The 13,599-nt window shown below is 39.5% G+C and overlaps 1 long non-coding RNA gene across 1 annotated transcript in view; it reads right to left on the bottom strand.

Moving 5' to 3' along the window:
- Positions 1 to 13,599, bottom strand: part of LOC142362459 (uncharacterized) — a 69,637-nt gene that overhangs the window by 47,290 nt on the left and 8,748 nt on the right. The window lies entirely within an intron of this gene.

Here is a 13,599-nt window from a genome sequence, read left to right as displayed (position 1 = left end):
ATGGTACCCAGCTGCTAGTTAAATTCACTAGGAAAAACACAACGGGCTCCGGAAGGTGCTGCCTGTTCAAGCAGTGAGGGGCTGCTCATCAGTAGGATTTTGCCAAAGTGTGAAGCAGCAGCTCCCACCGAGTCCACGGCTTGGTGGAAGCCAGAAGTTAGGTATCATCAGTTAAGCTGCCTCACTCTCCTCTGATGATCCTGTGATTCCCAGGAGCATGACTGCTGCATGCTACTCAAAATCCAGCCTCTTGCTATGTTTGCCCTTATGCAAATACTTGCTGACTTGTAAATTAAACATAAACTGATATGGCATGGTGTTATATTTTTCTGAGTGTTTTGTCTCTGCCATAATTTCTAACTTATAAACTTGATTCTCATTTAAAAAAAGACACCCCCCCCCCAAAAAAAAAAAAAACCTACCCAAAACAAACCATAAAAAAACAACCAAACAAAAACCCAAGAAGATATTTATGGAAACTCAGAAACTCAATATCATTTTATCAGAACTTTCGTGCTTTCTGACTAATGAACAGCTTGTCTGTGGACACCTAATATTTCAAGTTGCAGAGTTTCAGTTTATTATTTAACTCCCTGTTCTGTTAAGAAGATTATTTTAAAAACACCATTGTCTGATACTGTATTGCTACAACCTATGTCAGCAATATAGGTATGTCCCCTCATAGCAACTCTTCCATTCTTCTGTAAGTTTAATCACAATAATTAAAATATAATTTTTTATATTTTAGTAGCTTTTGCTTACATAGCTTTATTTTTGCATGTCTTCTGCTGCACCTAATTTTATAGTCTGAAATGCGTGATGCAAAATTTCTTAATTGTTTCTTTCAATCATTTTACTTTCAGTACAGGAATTATTTTCTTCAAAGTTCTGTCTAGGCAGAACAATGCTTTTTTGCTCTTTCAGCATCTTAGTCACAGTAATCCCTATTTTTGTCGCCTCCAAAGCAGACTACTGTATGTGTAGCTACTGATTTATCAGCCAGTCATTTCATCTACCTGTAAGAGATTTAAAAGTCGTGTAGCTGATCAACTTCACTCGAGTGATGATTTTTAAACCTAGATCCTTTATAGCCCTTCTAGCAAGTTACTTCTCCTTACCCAATCTTGCTACAAGTAATTAGACAAAGTATGACTCCAATGCAGTCCATATATAATATATAGTGCCACCTCTTAAGATGTGCTCATTCTGGTTATTCCGGTTTCCAAAACCACTGGTTTTTGACAATTAATGTTTAGAGGGGCATAGAGGTAGAGAAAGCCAACACAGGCTACTTCCATTTTAGAAGAGGACTTTTGCTCCAGTTCCAAGCAGAGGAATTTCATCTATTACTCTATTATTACTCATCTATTAGTATATACAACTCTATTTTTGTCTGACATGAAAAGTTACCTTGGCAGGAGAACAGTGAGATGGCAGCAGGGTGGGCAGGTTAAGACAGAGGCAGTGACTTCGTCAAGTAGGAGGAGAACCCATCACTGCAGCTCAGCTACAAAACGTCTGGGAGCAGATACCACAGACAAGCGATGTGATACCTTTGGTATGTGTTAGTTGTATAAAATCCAGGGTCAGGGATAAGTTATCATGCATTCAGTGAATTTACTTTCACTTTCAAGCTGACTTTTGTCTTTTGGTTGCGTCTCCCTGTATTATTTATTCCATGAAGATCTGTGAGTTTTTAGACTCATCTAAAAAAAATGTCTCAGGTTGGGATTCTTTCTGGATTTTGAGCGTGCATAAGAAATGACTAGTGAAGAATGCATAGAATCTGGGGATTAATATGATTTCCTCTTCAGGATTTGCATAACTTGGAAGTGCATCATGCATAACTGTCTTTGCCACAGTCATGTTTTCCAGGGATCAGAAGAGATTTTTTTTTTAAGGTGTTCTTATTCAATTAAAGATAAATCTTTAAATTCCAGAGATCTTTTCATGAAGCAAAATGTCTCCATGACTTTTTTATAAAATAGGCTGTGTACACGTTTATTACCACACAGTAGATTTTAATTTCTACACTAATTGTTCTTAAGGTATTTAGAGTAAAAATTAGGGATTTGTATTTTTTTAATTATTTCTTGGTGTCTGACAAGACAAGTAATAATATTAAGATGTAACAGCCCATGAGGTGTTTTTCTTTTAGCATCTTGCCACACCACCTCTAATGGCTTTTTATCACTTTTGGCTGCCTCAACCAACCAGCCTGAGTCGTGCCATCAGGAAGCAGATTGTACCTAAGCTGAATGCAAGGATTCCCAGATGGTGATTTTTAAGTCAGTCTGATAGAGTTATGCTCACATTTGTGAGTAACTGTGTGAAATTCTCCCTCCCTCAAAATCCTTATCGATCATTAAATTTAAGAAATTCAGTTTTTAGCAGCAGTAAACGTTTTGATGAAGAACATGCATAAATTCACTTATTTGAATAACCATTGTTTCTGAGACAAATATGTAAGCCATGCATCTGAAAATAATAAACCTAATTCATACAAGTATCTAGTAACTACATATGCCTTTTAAACTAATAAGAGAATAAAAATGTATTTTCTTAGCTCTAAAAGATTTAATCAAAGCAGTACTACCCTATAAGTGAACAGAATCATTCTCCCTCATCTTCGGGCTCTCTGCCAAGATTCCTAAGTATGGCAAAAAAATTAGACTGAAGGCTTTAAAATTAGATCTCACCTGTCTCTCCACAAATGCTAATAAAAGGGGAAAAATAATTGGATGCTAGGCTAGCTAAATGTACCAAGATTTGGGGGGCTAAAATGGAGAGAGACTGGATTAATTCTGCAGCATGCTTGCTGAGCAGGGGGTTAAATTTCTGAAGCGGGCAGCCAGTACGCTCTGCAGCAGTTTGCAGGTGTTGTTAGGGAAGCAGCCTTTTGCCGTTCGTGCTTTCAGAAATCCACTGATTTTGCTGACGCCTTTGAAGAGAATACTGAGCAATTCAATAAACTCCTGGCTCCTGAGAGGTTTATGAGCATAAACTAACACTATGAAGTCCAGAGGTATGAACTGGCTAAAAAGATGTCTTCTTCACTGTACAGATTCAGGAAAGTGTCTATGTTATTGTAACAAATAATAAAAAACGTGCTAGTGCTATTGACTGCTTGTAGGAACAGAGGTTGGTAGTGACTCTTTGGCTTTTGTGGGTTTTGTTCCAAGTGTAGAATGTAAACTGATTGAATAATGAACTTCAATTTTTCTTAAAAAAAAAAAAAAGCTAATATTCACTGTCACAATATTTTTGGGAGTAAAGGGGAGCACAACAAAAACTAAATAGTGCCTGTAAATTTATTATTTCAAAATAAAAGATAGGTGTGTGCCTCTTAGTTGCATTTTGATTATTTTTTTCAGGGAAAGATTTGAGGAGTGATTACAGGTACCGTCAAGTGAAATGCTAGTGCCTGGTAACTTGAGGAATAGCCAGGAATGGCAGAAAAAAACTTTAGGCTGTTGGCTGGTGTAGAAGGCAAAGTCATTCACTACTGTGATTGCTACATGGATACTGAGCAAAGTGTGAAGTTACAGAAAAGGGCTTGCTCGCTAGAAGTGACTGCTATGGGGTTAGGGGGTAGCAAGCAGTGCAACATCTTTTCCTAAAAGCCAGTGTCTAGACAAGTCAAGTGCCTTCAGCATTTGGTGACATAGTTAGGCCTAAATGCATTTGTGCCATTCTGTGCCTGAACCCATTACACGCAGAGTACACAGACACGTGCAGTAGGTCTGCAGGAGTTCGTTTCAGTCAGACCGATGTTATGTACCCTGCCTCAACACCAGCCCTGTCCTGGGCTTAATGCAAAGACAGATAGGTACCTTTACAGAATGCTACCCTGCTGCTCCCATTTTTTCCATAATTTGGTTCATGAGAAAGACCATCTTTTGATTTTGGTGGCTGTAATAGAGACAGCCTAACTTGCTGCTGCTTTACTAATTACAAAGCAACTGATGCAAAGGTGAATGTGTTATTCTGTGGAATGATAGAAACATGGAGAAACAAATTCAGATTAAATATTTTTGGGTTTTTTTTTAATTCTGCACAGCATGAAGAAGTTCCTTCTATCTCCTGACTCTGCCATCCAAAGAATTACTAGTAAGTACAACACCTAATAGTCTTCTACTTTGTTCAGGTTTTCTTTAAAAAGCTTTGCATACTGGTATTTTAGAAGGGAAATTCAAAGAGGATGATTAGATATTACCTATGAATTTTACCTTTTGCCAGTTACACTATGTGTATATTCCTCAGAATTTCAGAAAATGACAAGACATGCTAAATAAAATAAAAAATGTAGGGCTAAAATGCAAGTAAGTTACTTTTAACTCACTTCTTATGGCACATAAACAGATATCTGGCAAATAGCAGTTCCTCTAATCCTACTTGCAATATTTTTTTCTGTACCTAACAAAACTTATATTTACTGGAGTAGTGTTATTCCAATTAAAAATCATAGAATCATAGAAAGTTTTGGGTCGGAAGGGACCCCTAGAGGTCATCTAGTCCAACCCCCCCGCAGCGAGCAGGGACACCGCTAACTAGATCAGGTTGCTCAGAGCCCTGTCCAACCTGGTCTTGAATGTTTCCAGGGATGGGGCCTCCACTACCTCTCTGGGCAACCTGTTCCAGTGTTTCACCACCCTCATTGTAAAGAATTTCTTCCTTATATCCAGCCTAAACCTACCCTGTTTTAGTTTAAAACCATTACCCCTCATCCTGTCACTGCTGTCTCTACTAATAAGATTGTCCCCATCTTTCCTATAGGCTCCCTTTAAGTACTGAAAGGCTGCAATCAGGTCTCCCCACAGCCTTCTCTTCTCCAGGCTGAACAAGCCCAACTCTCTCAGCCTGTCCTCATAGGAGAGGTGCTCCAGCCCTCGGATAGTTTTTGTAGCCCTTCTTTGGACCCGCTCCAACAGTTCCATGTCCTTCTTGTGCTGAGGGCTCCAGAGCTGAACGCAGTACTCCAGGTGATATCTCACCAGAGCAGAGTAGAGGGGCAGAATGACCTCTCTCGACCTGCTGGCCACGCTTCTCCTGATGCAGCCCAGGACACGGTTGGCCCTCTGGGCTGCCAGCGCACATTGCCGACTCATGTCCAGCCTTTCGTCTATCAGTAGCCCCAAGTCCCTCTCAGCAGAGCTGCTCTCGATCCTTTCATCCCCCAGCCTGTATTGATACCGGGGATTACCCCGACCTGGGTGTAGGATCTTGCATTTGGCCTTGTTGAACCTCATGTGGTTCACACAGGCCCACCTGTCCAGCTTGTCCAGGTCCCTCTGGATGGCATCCCGTCCTTCTGGTGTATCAACCGTACCACTCAGCTTGGTGTCATCTGCAAACTTGCTGAGGGTACACTTGATGTTACTGTCCGTGTCATTGATAAATATATTGAACAGCACTTGTCCCAGTACGGACCCCTGAGGGACTCCATTCGTCACTGGTCTCCATCCGGACATTGAGCCGTTGACCACTACCCTCTGGATGCCATCATCCAACCAATTCCTTATCCACCAAACAGTCCACCCATCAAATCCATGGCTCTCCAATTTAGAGAGAAGGATGTTGTGGGGGACCGTGTCAAAGGCTTTACAAAAATCCAGACAGATGACATCCATTGGTTTTCCCTTGTCCACCCTTGTTGTTACACCATCATAGAAAGCCACTAGGTTGGTGAGGCAGGACTTGCCCTTGGTGAAGCCATGCTGGCTGTCTCGAATCACCTCCCTGGCCTCCATGTGCCTTAGCATATCCTCTAGGAGGATCTGTTCCCTGATCTTCCCAGGCACAGATGTGAGGCTGACAGGTCGGTAGTTCCCGGGGTCTTCCTTTCTACCCTTTTTGAAAAGGGGTACAATGTTTCCCTTTTTCCAGTCACTGGGGACTTCCCCTGACTGCCATGACTTTTCCAATATCATGGAGAATGGCTTGGCAACTACGTCAGCCAGTTCCCTCAGGACTCTGGGATGGATCTCATCAGATCGCATGGACTTCTGTACGTTTAGGTTCTTCAGGAGGTCCCGAACCTGGTCTTCACTTACAGCTGGAGGGATTTTACTCTCCTGGTCTCCTTCATGCCATCCATGGACTCGGGAGGGGTGAGGAGAGAGGTTACCAGTGAAGACCGAGGCAAAAAAGTTGTTGAGTTCCTCAGCTTTCTCCTCATCTGCTGTTACCAGTTTGCCGGTCTCACTCATGAGCAGGGGTACGCTTTCTTTGACCATCTTTTTCTGGCTGACATACCTGTAGAAGCCCTTCTTGTTATTTTTCACATCCCTTGCCAAGTTCAGCTCCAGCTGTGCCTTGGCCTTCCTGACCCCATCCCTACACAACCGGGCAGCTTCCTTATACTCTTCCCAGGAAGCCAGTCCCTGCTTCCACTGCCTGTGCAGTTCCCTCTTCTTCCTTAGTTTGACCAGCATCTCTTGTCTCAGCCATGCCGGTCTCTTCCCTTCTCTGCCCGACTTCTTACACTTGGGGATCGAGAGCTCTTGTGCTCTGTGGAATACATCCTTAAAGAAATAAAAGATGCTACTTCATTCTGGTGATTGATCATGAGATACAACCCCCACTTCTAGCTTTAGAATATGAAGCCGGAAGTCTAAATTTCTATAGGATTTTAGTGATTGTGAGTAGTTATCATTTGACGGTTGTTCAGCAACCTGCGTGAAATGCATTCGTGATTTGTGGGGCAGTGTAAACAAGCCTGCATTGCTGCCCTGCCTGTTCTCCTTATAAATAGACAGGAGAATTCTCCGGAGATCCTAGTCTGGCACCTTTCATGAGCTTTGTATTTACTTACTATTCATTATTAATAGTTAAGTGCTTGCAGCACACTTGATATTGCAGAAAGTACAAAGATACGGTCCCTGCCTGGAGGACCTTACTTAAGAAGATAAGCAGAACTAACACATTCTTTTCCTATACAACAAATACAGTTTTCTTAGTGTTTTGTCCAAATTCTCTAAAACTCAGATAATATGGACTTCAGGGCAGGTTATGTAACATTTCTTTACTGACTTTCACTTTACCCAGTTCAGAATGAAAGAACTGTCAGAGCGTATTTGGCTATATGCAGTGCGACAGACTTCACTGTTCTGAACAATTGGTCCCAACTGCTCGTGTTCCTTATTTAAGGTCTGTAACCGTTTTTGAAAGCTATCAAATTGTATGTTAATCTCCTCGGGAGGAGAAAAAAACCGAATCTCTAGATGGGAAGACAAGCCAGAGTTGATGCATACTGAATAGCAGGAGAGGGATAATATTACTTGGAAAGGCCTCTGACGAGTCTGTGTTCCCTTCACCATAAGGCAGAAAGTGTTATCATTTTGCTGGGGTGAAGAAAAGTGAGAATTAACAGGTTAAGCAAAGGTGGCATTCTCTTGAAGAAAGAAAATATATGCGCTACCCTGCATATTATAAATAGAACACGTATGATTTTCTTTGTATGTGTTTTCCCCTCTGGTAAGAATTAGTACATGACACATTTGGGTTTTTTATGTCCACACCTGTACTTGCTCCATCCCCGTCATTCCAGAATCCCAAGTATTGTCACCAGTTTTTGGAAGTTTTCTGATTACTAGTAGCAAAGTGCTAAATGTTAAGATGTGGGTGGATGAGGGGGAATTTTGTAACTAAAAATAAAAAGGGTAAAATGGAAGGAAAAAAACAAGTGAGAAGAAGTGGATGACCTGAAGCATGCAGAGAAAGAAATAAAGAAAAATATTCTGAAAAAAAGTAGAGATAGAAGAAGAAATGTGATCCAGTCATGACAAACACAAAGCATCTCTGCAATAGTTTCTGAATACTGTTTTCTGAATGTTTTACTTGTAGTGGGCTGGCCTATGAAGTTATTTTAATTGGACAGCAGATTCTAATGAGAAAAAAAAAAGGGGGGGGGAATTGGAAGAGGTCAGTCTGGGGGCTCCCACCTGGAGGGCGGTTGAGGTATCAGGTCAGAACAAATGAGTTGGAAGACTGCTGGCTGGGATGCCTACAGGTCCTACCAAAGTTAACCCGGTGAGCCAGTGCCTGGAGCTTCTCAGGACTGTGGGAGTGCTGGCTGCAAAACAGGGGGAATGTCTTCTAAGAGTGGTGGTAGGTGTTTGGAGCTGTTCAGCTTCCTCCTGTTCAGTATCTAGGAACTTAGAGCATCTTGAGATAATAACTTTAGGCAAACAGATACTCCATGTATACTGTTCCAGATCTTTTCTCTGTTGGTGCCTTATTCCTTCTGTTAAATAAGAGGTGCCTAGTCACCATCCACTCATCAAATTCACAAATGGAAGACCTACAGATGCCAGTCTCAGCTGGAATTGAGTAAGCACAATTCAAAAAAATTAAGACACAGCCACTCAACTCAAAAACACTTGAAGTCTGAAAGTGCATTAAAATAGGCCACAAAGCAAATAACAGGTCTAGGATCAATATTCCAGACACTTATCAGCAAATTTAAGCAAAACTAGCTTAGATACTGAGTACTAAAGACAACTTCAATGTAATGATGGAAACATAGATAATTGAAAGTATTCTCTGGTTTCGAAGCTCGTGACGTGTTTTAAAATTAAAAATTCTGGATACCATGTGAGCATCATAAATGGAAAATGAGGGGAGTGAATCTTACTTTAGTTGTAACCATTTAGACAGAGCACTAAAAGACAATCAACATCTACAGAGTGCTGAAAAAAAAAAGTTTTGAATTCTTTAAAAGGTGGCAATTTGTAAAATTAGGCCTAGGCTTCATTCCAACACACAAATATGTTTTTTAAATTCCACTGCTATTTATACATCAAAATTACTAGAGAAAACAACTTTAGACATGATGGTCCATCAAAGCAATTACTTTATATTTGTCGTAGAAATCCATCCTCAGTTCCTGTGTTCCTATGCTACAGCACATGGAAAGCAGGGAAATCAGGCTTTGTGATCCTGAGCTGTAACATCTTTCTGTAAGCATGGACCGACAGAGAAGTACCTATCTGGATGTGAGTACCTGTCACATGAATAAAAAAAAATGTTTTGCAAAAGCTTATTATTTGATAACACCTTGTAAAAAGGGAATCATTTGGTCAATTTAGAATGTCTGTTCCCAAGCGTACTAGGTGCCCAGCTCTACCCATTACGTGAATTTTTAGTGTAAGCAAGTAAGTGTATTTCATTCACTTTCATTACAGAAAATAATTGTGCTTTTTTGTGCCAAACTGTAGAAAAAAGTAATAATATAAAAAATCATACTTGTAATAGCTTCAGACTTCAGCCTGCAAGTGCAATCCAGAAAGCTAAATGCAGCAGTAACAGTATGCAGCTTCACACAGGTGCACTCTAGGAATACCTGAAGTGTTTCAATAGGCCAGATAATGTTTTACATTAAACATTTTGTTATCTTTTTAAAGATCATTGTTTTGTTTTCTTTCACAAATTTAGTCATTTGTTAGCACTTTGCTTGCAGGATTTTGGGTGAAAATTATCTAAACCATCATTCGTAATTATTTTTGTTGGTATTATTATAAGCTTAAAATCTTTTGTGAGATTGTCACATATATATGTCTATAATTATTTCAACTCCCTCTTGATAACTTCAACTCTCTCCTCTCTTAATAAAAAATTAAGAGCAATAGCTCTTAAGCCAATAGCTTAATTGACACACAATAGCTATGCAGAGCTCCTTGTTTCTGCAGGCAAGAAATCCCAACCTATGTAAAAGACAAATTCTCAGTGCCACAAAAACTTGCATTAAGCTGTCTGTTATTCACCATTCATCCAGAGATTGTGTGAATCCTCTTTCTCTAATAGTTATGTATTTATAGCAGATAGACTGCAAAGATATTTGGAAATAGAAGGAAGCTATTCCCGGGAGCATACTGAAGGAATCTTGGAAATGTTCCATAAGCTTAATGTATTCTAGTGGTTATTCCTAGCCAGAGAAAACGGTGATTCTAAAACTTCAGGCTCCTGTTGAATATAAAGTATGCAAAGCAAGGCAGATAGGCATATGAATCAAGGTAAACATTACTAATGCATCCTAAGTTGTTAGAGGATCTGTGCTTTGTAGTGTTATGCCATCTAGGAAAGACGACCACCTTCTATACTGCTCTGAGTAATTTTACAACGTGGTTTTGGGCATTTTTATGGCACCCCCTGGCTGTGTGTCTGTTTTGAGGAAAGTAAAAAAACATTGCTTGCTTTTCTGCAACTCCTGGGGTACACCAAAACTCACTTCAATTATAATTCACTTGCATTCATAAACTTCACCAGCTACTGCTTATGACATCACTATCCAAAACATATAGTTTTCAAGTGTTTGTAGTAGGTCCAGAACAATATCTTTGCATATTTTTCCCAAAGTTAGACAGATTAGAAAAGAACTCTTCTGTTCAAAAATTATTCATAATGAAAATTTTTACAATTTAAGACGTTAACAAAATAACAACACAAATACAACTACGAGAGTAGAGAATCATTTAACTCCAAATTATCAAGAGTCATGTCTTAGCCACGTTATGACTTGAACAGGCCTGCCACTGCTCTTTATTTCCAATTTCAAATCTCAGTTAAAAGATTGCCGAAAGTATGGAAAATACCGTAATACTGTTGTCACATTAAGAAACTGCCACATTTCACTTAAGGCAGTTATACCATTCTTCATGGGGTGGCATGCAGTGAGCACAGGCAGTGATGTGACCCCCAAAAGTTTGTCTATAAGTGCTCAAATTACACTAAAAAATTGTTTGAGGGCCTCAAAGTATTTTGTGAGAATTTTCAGTGGGGTCCAAAGGTAAACATGTGAATACACACTCAGTATTCACAGCACTAACAGTAGTCCTTGTGACTGTTAAAGGTAGATTGCATTTTACTAGAAAAGCAGAAGAAAGAAAGATAAGCAACACATCATTAGCACGAATGAGAAGAAAAGGAGAGAACAAACACATAATTTTATCTTTGGTATTTTGAATGCTGTCTCTTGATATGTCAAGCAGAAACTCCATTTTATCACTGTATATCAAAAGTTGAAATAAATGAGATATTAATCAGTGAAGGCTTGATGAACAATAGCAATATTCCTTATTGTTAGCACAACTAACAGCAAGCCTCACAAAATGTGACATTCAGAACACTGGAGGACTGCCAGTCTTATTCCAAATTTATAAACACTAGAAATGACATTTTTAAGAACTATTGATTGGTTACATGGATGTCAATTCCAAGTAAAATGGTGAGGATTTTTGGTCTTGAGCAGCAAAACAATTAGAGGAAAAGTGGTAATTATGGAAATCAGCACAAAGATAAATCTGGTCAAATAATTCATTTTTTTGACAAGGTCATAGATCTATTTAAAAAGGCAAATGTAGAAGCATAGTTGTTTTGGGTTTTTTTTTAAGGCCTTAGGTATCATGCATTCATTAAACACTTACTTTATTTGGAAGTAATAGAGAATATATTAGGTGGGCTACAACCTGGGCTGATAGATTTTAAAATATTAATAATGGGGAGGTGTAACTAAGTGGTATTGCATCTAGGAAGCACACTCTAAGGATAAGTTCTTTATTTGGTGTAATTAGTATTTTTGTCAGTTATACAAACAATACTGTAAGATTTTTGGTAGTAAAGTTTGCAGATGACAAAAAAAGCACAAGGTTAACAAGGTTGCTATTTTAGGACAAGCTGAGTAGTCTGGTTTAAAACTGAGTTGAAAACATTACATGTGAGTATAGTCAAATGCAAGGTACAACAGTTGGGACTTCAGAATTCAGGATAAGAAAGTTCATTTTCAGATGAAACAAGAATAAAAGATTTAAAAGCCAAAAGCACCTCAAAGTGAGTAGTCTGGCCAATGTGATCCTGTGATGACTGGGATACGGAGCAATGAGAAGAAGCAGGGACACGAGCCTGATATGAGTTGGGGTGTTTTTCACTGGTGAGGTTTCTTTAGTATATTCTGCCTTGAAGTTCTACTAGCAGAGTGTGGGAGAGCCACAAAAGTGTTTTGAGGGACTTGGCAATGAGACTTAAGCCAAACTTAAAGAGCTCAGTTTATGAACTTGCTGAAGAGAAGATTAAGAAGCACACATGACTGCTGGAGAAGATACTACACTGGGACTTCCCAGCGTGTCTGAGAATGGAATAGTATTACCTAACAACCAGCTGTTGCTACTAGAGAAATTCACCTTGTAAAATGGAATTTATTGTAAATAAGTGTTGGAACAGCTAATACAAAAGGCAGTGGACATAGAACTGGCCTGGGCCTTTTATTCAGATTCAGAGCAAATCAGATTTAAACTGTTCTCTTCCATCTTGGAATTTTTTAACTTCTCAATTCCTCTTTTCCCTTCATCTTAAAAGAGTTTTTTCATAAGACTAATAGGAACAGTTGTGCTTTAAACTTATTACATGAAGGAACTTCTCCCTGATGCATAAATTAGTCAACTGTCTTCTGTTTATTCTTTTTTCTCTGAATTGCTTTGAGCAAGTATAAATTAGCCACCGGAGATTAGACAGTTTTTCGAATATACCTGTAGTCTGAAGGACTAGTGGGAATGAGCCAGTTGTATCTTCCTCATGAACTCAGCTCTAAAGTGCTTGTCAGGCTTGGGGCTACAGTTCAGATCAGCAGAAAAAGGTTTTCAAGGGCTTTTCCCTTCCTCTCTTCCACAGCACAGGATATCTTCATACATTTCACCTAGCAATCACTTCCCCGCAGAGGCATCTGCAGCATTTTTTTCTCTTCATTCTGTGCCCTTTGTTACCCAATTATTTAATCTCCTCCTGATTTCAGCCAAAATAAATAAATCCTGGTTTCATTAGAGAAGTAACTGAGCTAAATCTAGTGGAGTGAAGCTCAGACTAAGCTTTCTAGCACATGAGGCCTGGAGTTCTGTGAAACAACGCTGCTTATATTTTGCAGCTTCCCTTCCCTATCTAAAGGTGGCTGCAACTGAGTAGAGTCATCAGGGATTAGCATTCATTTCCATATTTCTGTTGAAACTGCTTAAGATTAGCTCTCAGCAATGGCAGATTGCAACATACTGTTCCAGTTCTAGACTGACATTACTACTCTTGCAGACTCAGAGTAACAAAAGGTGGGACAGAGGGTGTAGAAGGAAAATATCAATACAGCCCTACAACCAATATCAGAGTAAACCTGCTTAGGCTTAAAGTTAGGGGAGCAGCAATTATATAACTAGTGTCCTCACAGAAGTCCTATGTTTAAAAGGGAAAAATAAAAAATTACTTGATCCTGGTCTCTTAGTCTTGAAGGAGTGTTATGGAAAGTTTAGTGGAAAACCCGCTGTTTCCAGGAAGCTGGTGAATCAAAATAGAAATCCTGGAGGAAGATTTGAGACCTCGGAGCTGTGGTTATAGGCAGAAAGTCCTATTAATCTGTCTATTTGAGTACCACAAGGATTCCCACATCTCTTGTGAGAGACAGCGCAATCTCTTTCCCAAATTATTCTATCTAGACTTGTAGCTTTCAGGTGGCTTCAATTGTTCTTAGGCAAGAGGAGAGATAGATTTGCATTGCTTGGTTTCCTTTGCAAGTCCACCCTTGGACACAAGGATACAAAAATCTGCGTTTTGCAAGGCAATGAT

The sequence above is a fragment of the Opisthocomus hoazin genome, chromosome 9, assembly GCF_030867145.1.
Source record: "Opisthocomus hoazin isolate bOpiHoa1 chromosome 9, bOpiHoa1.hap1, whole genome shotgun sequence".
NCBI lineage: Eukaryota > Metazoa > Chordata > Aves > Opisthocomiformes > Opisthocomidae > Opisthocomus > Opisthocomus hoazin.
The sequence above is the reverse complement of the archived record's forward strand: the minus strand, read 5'-3'. Positions and strand labels throughout refer to the sequence as shown.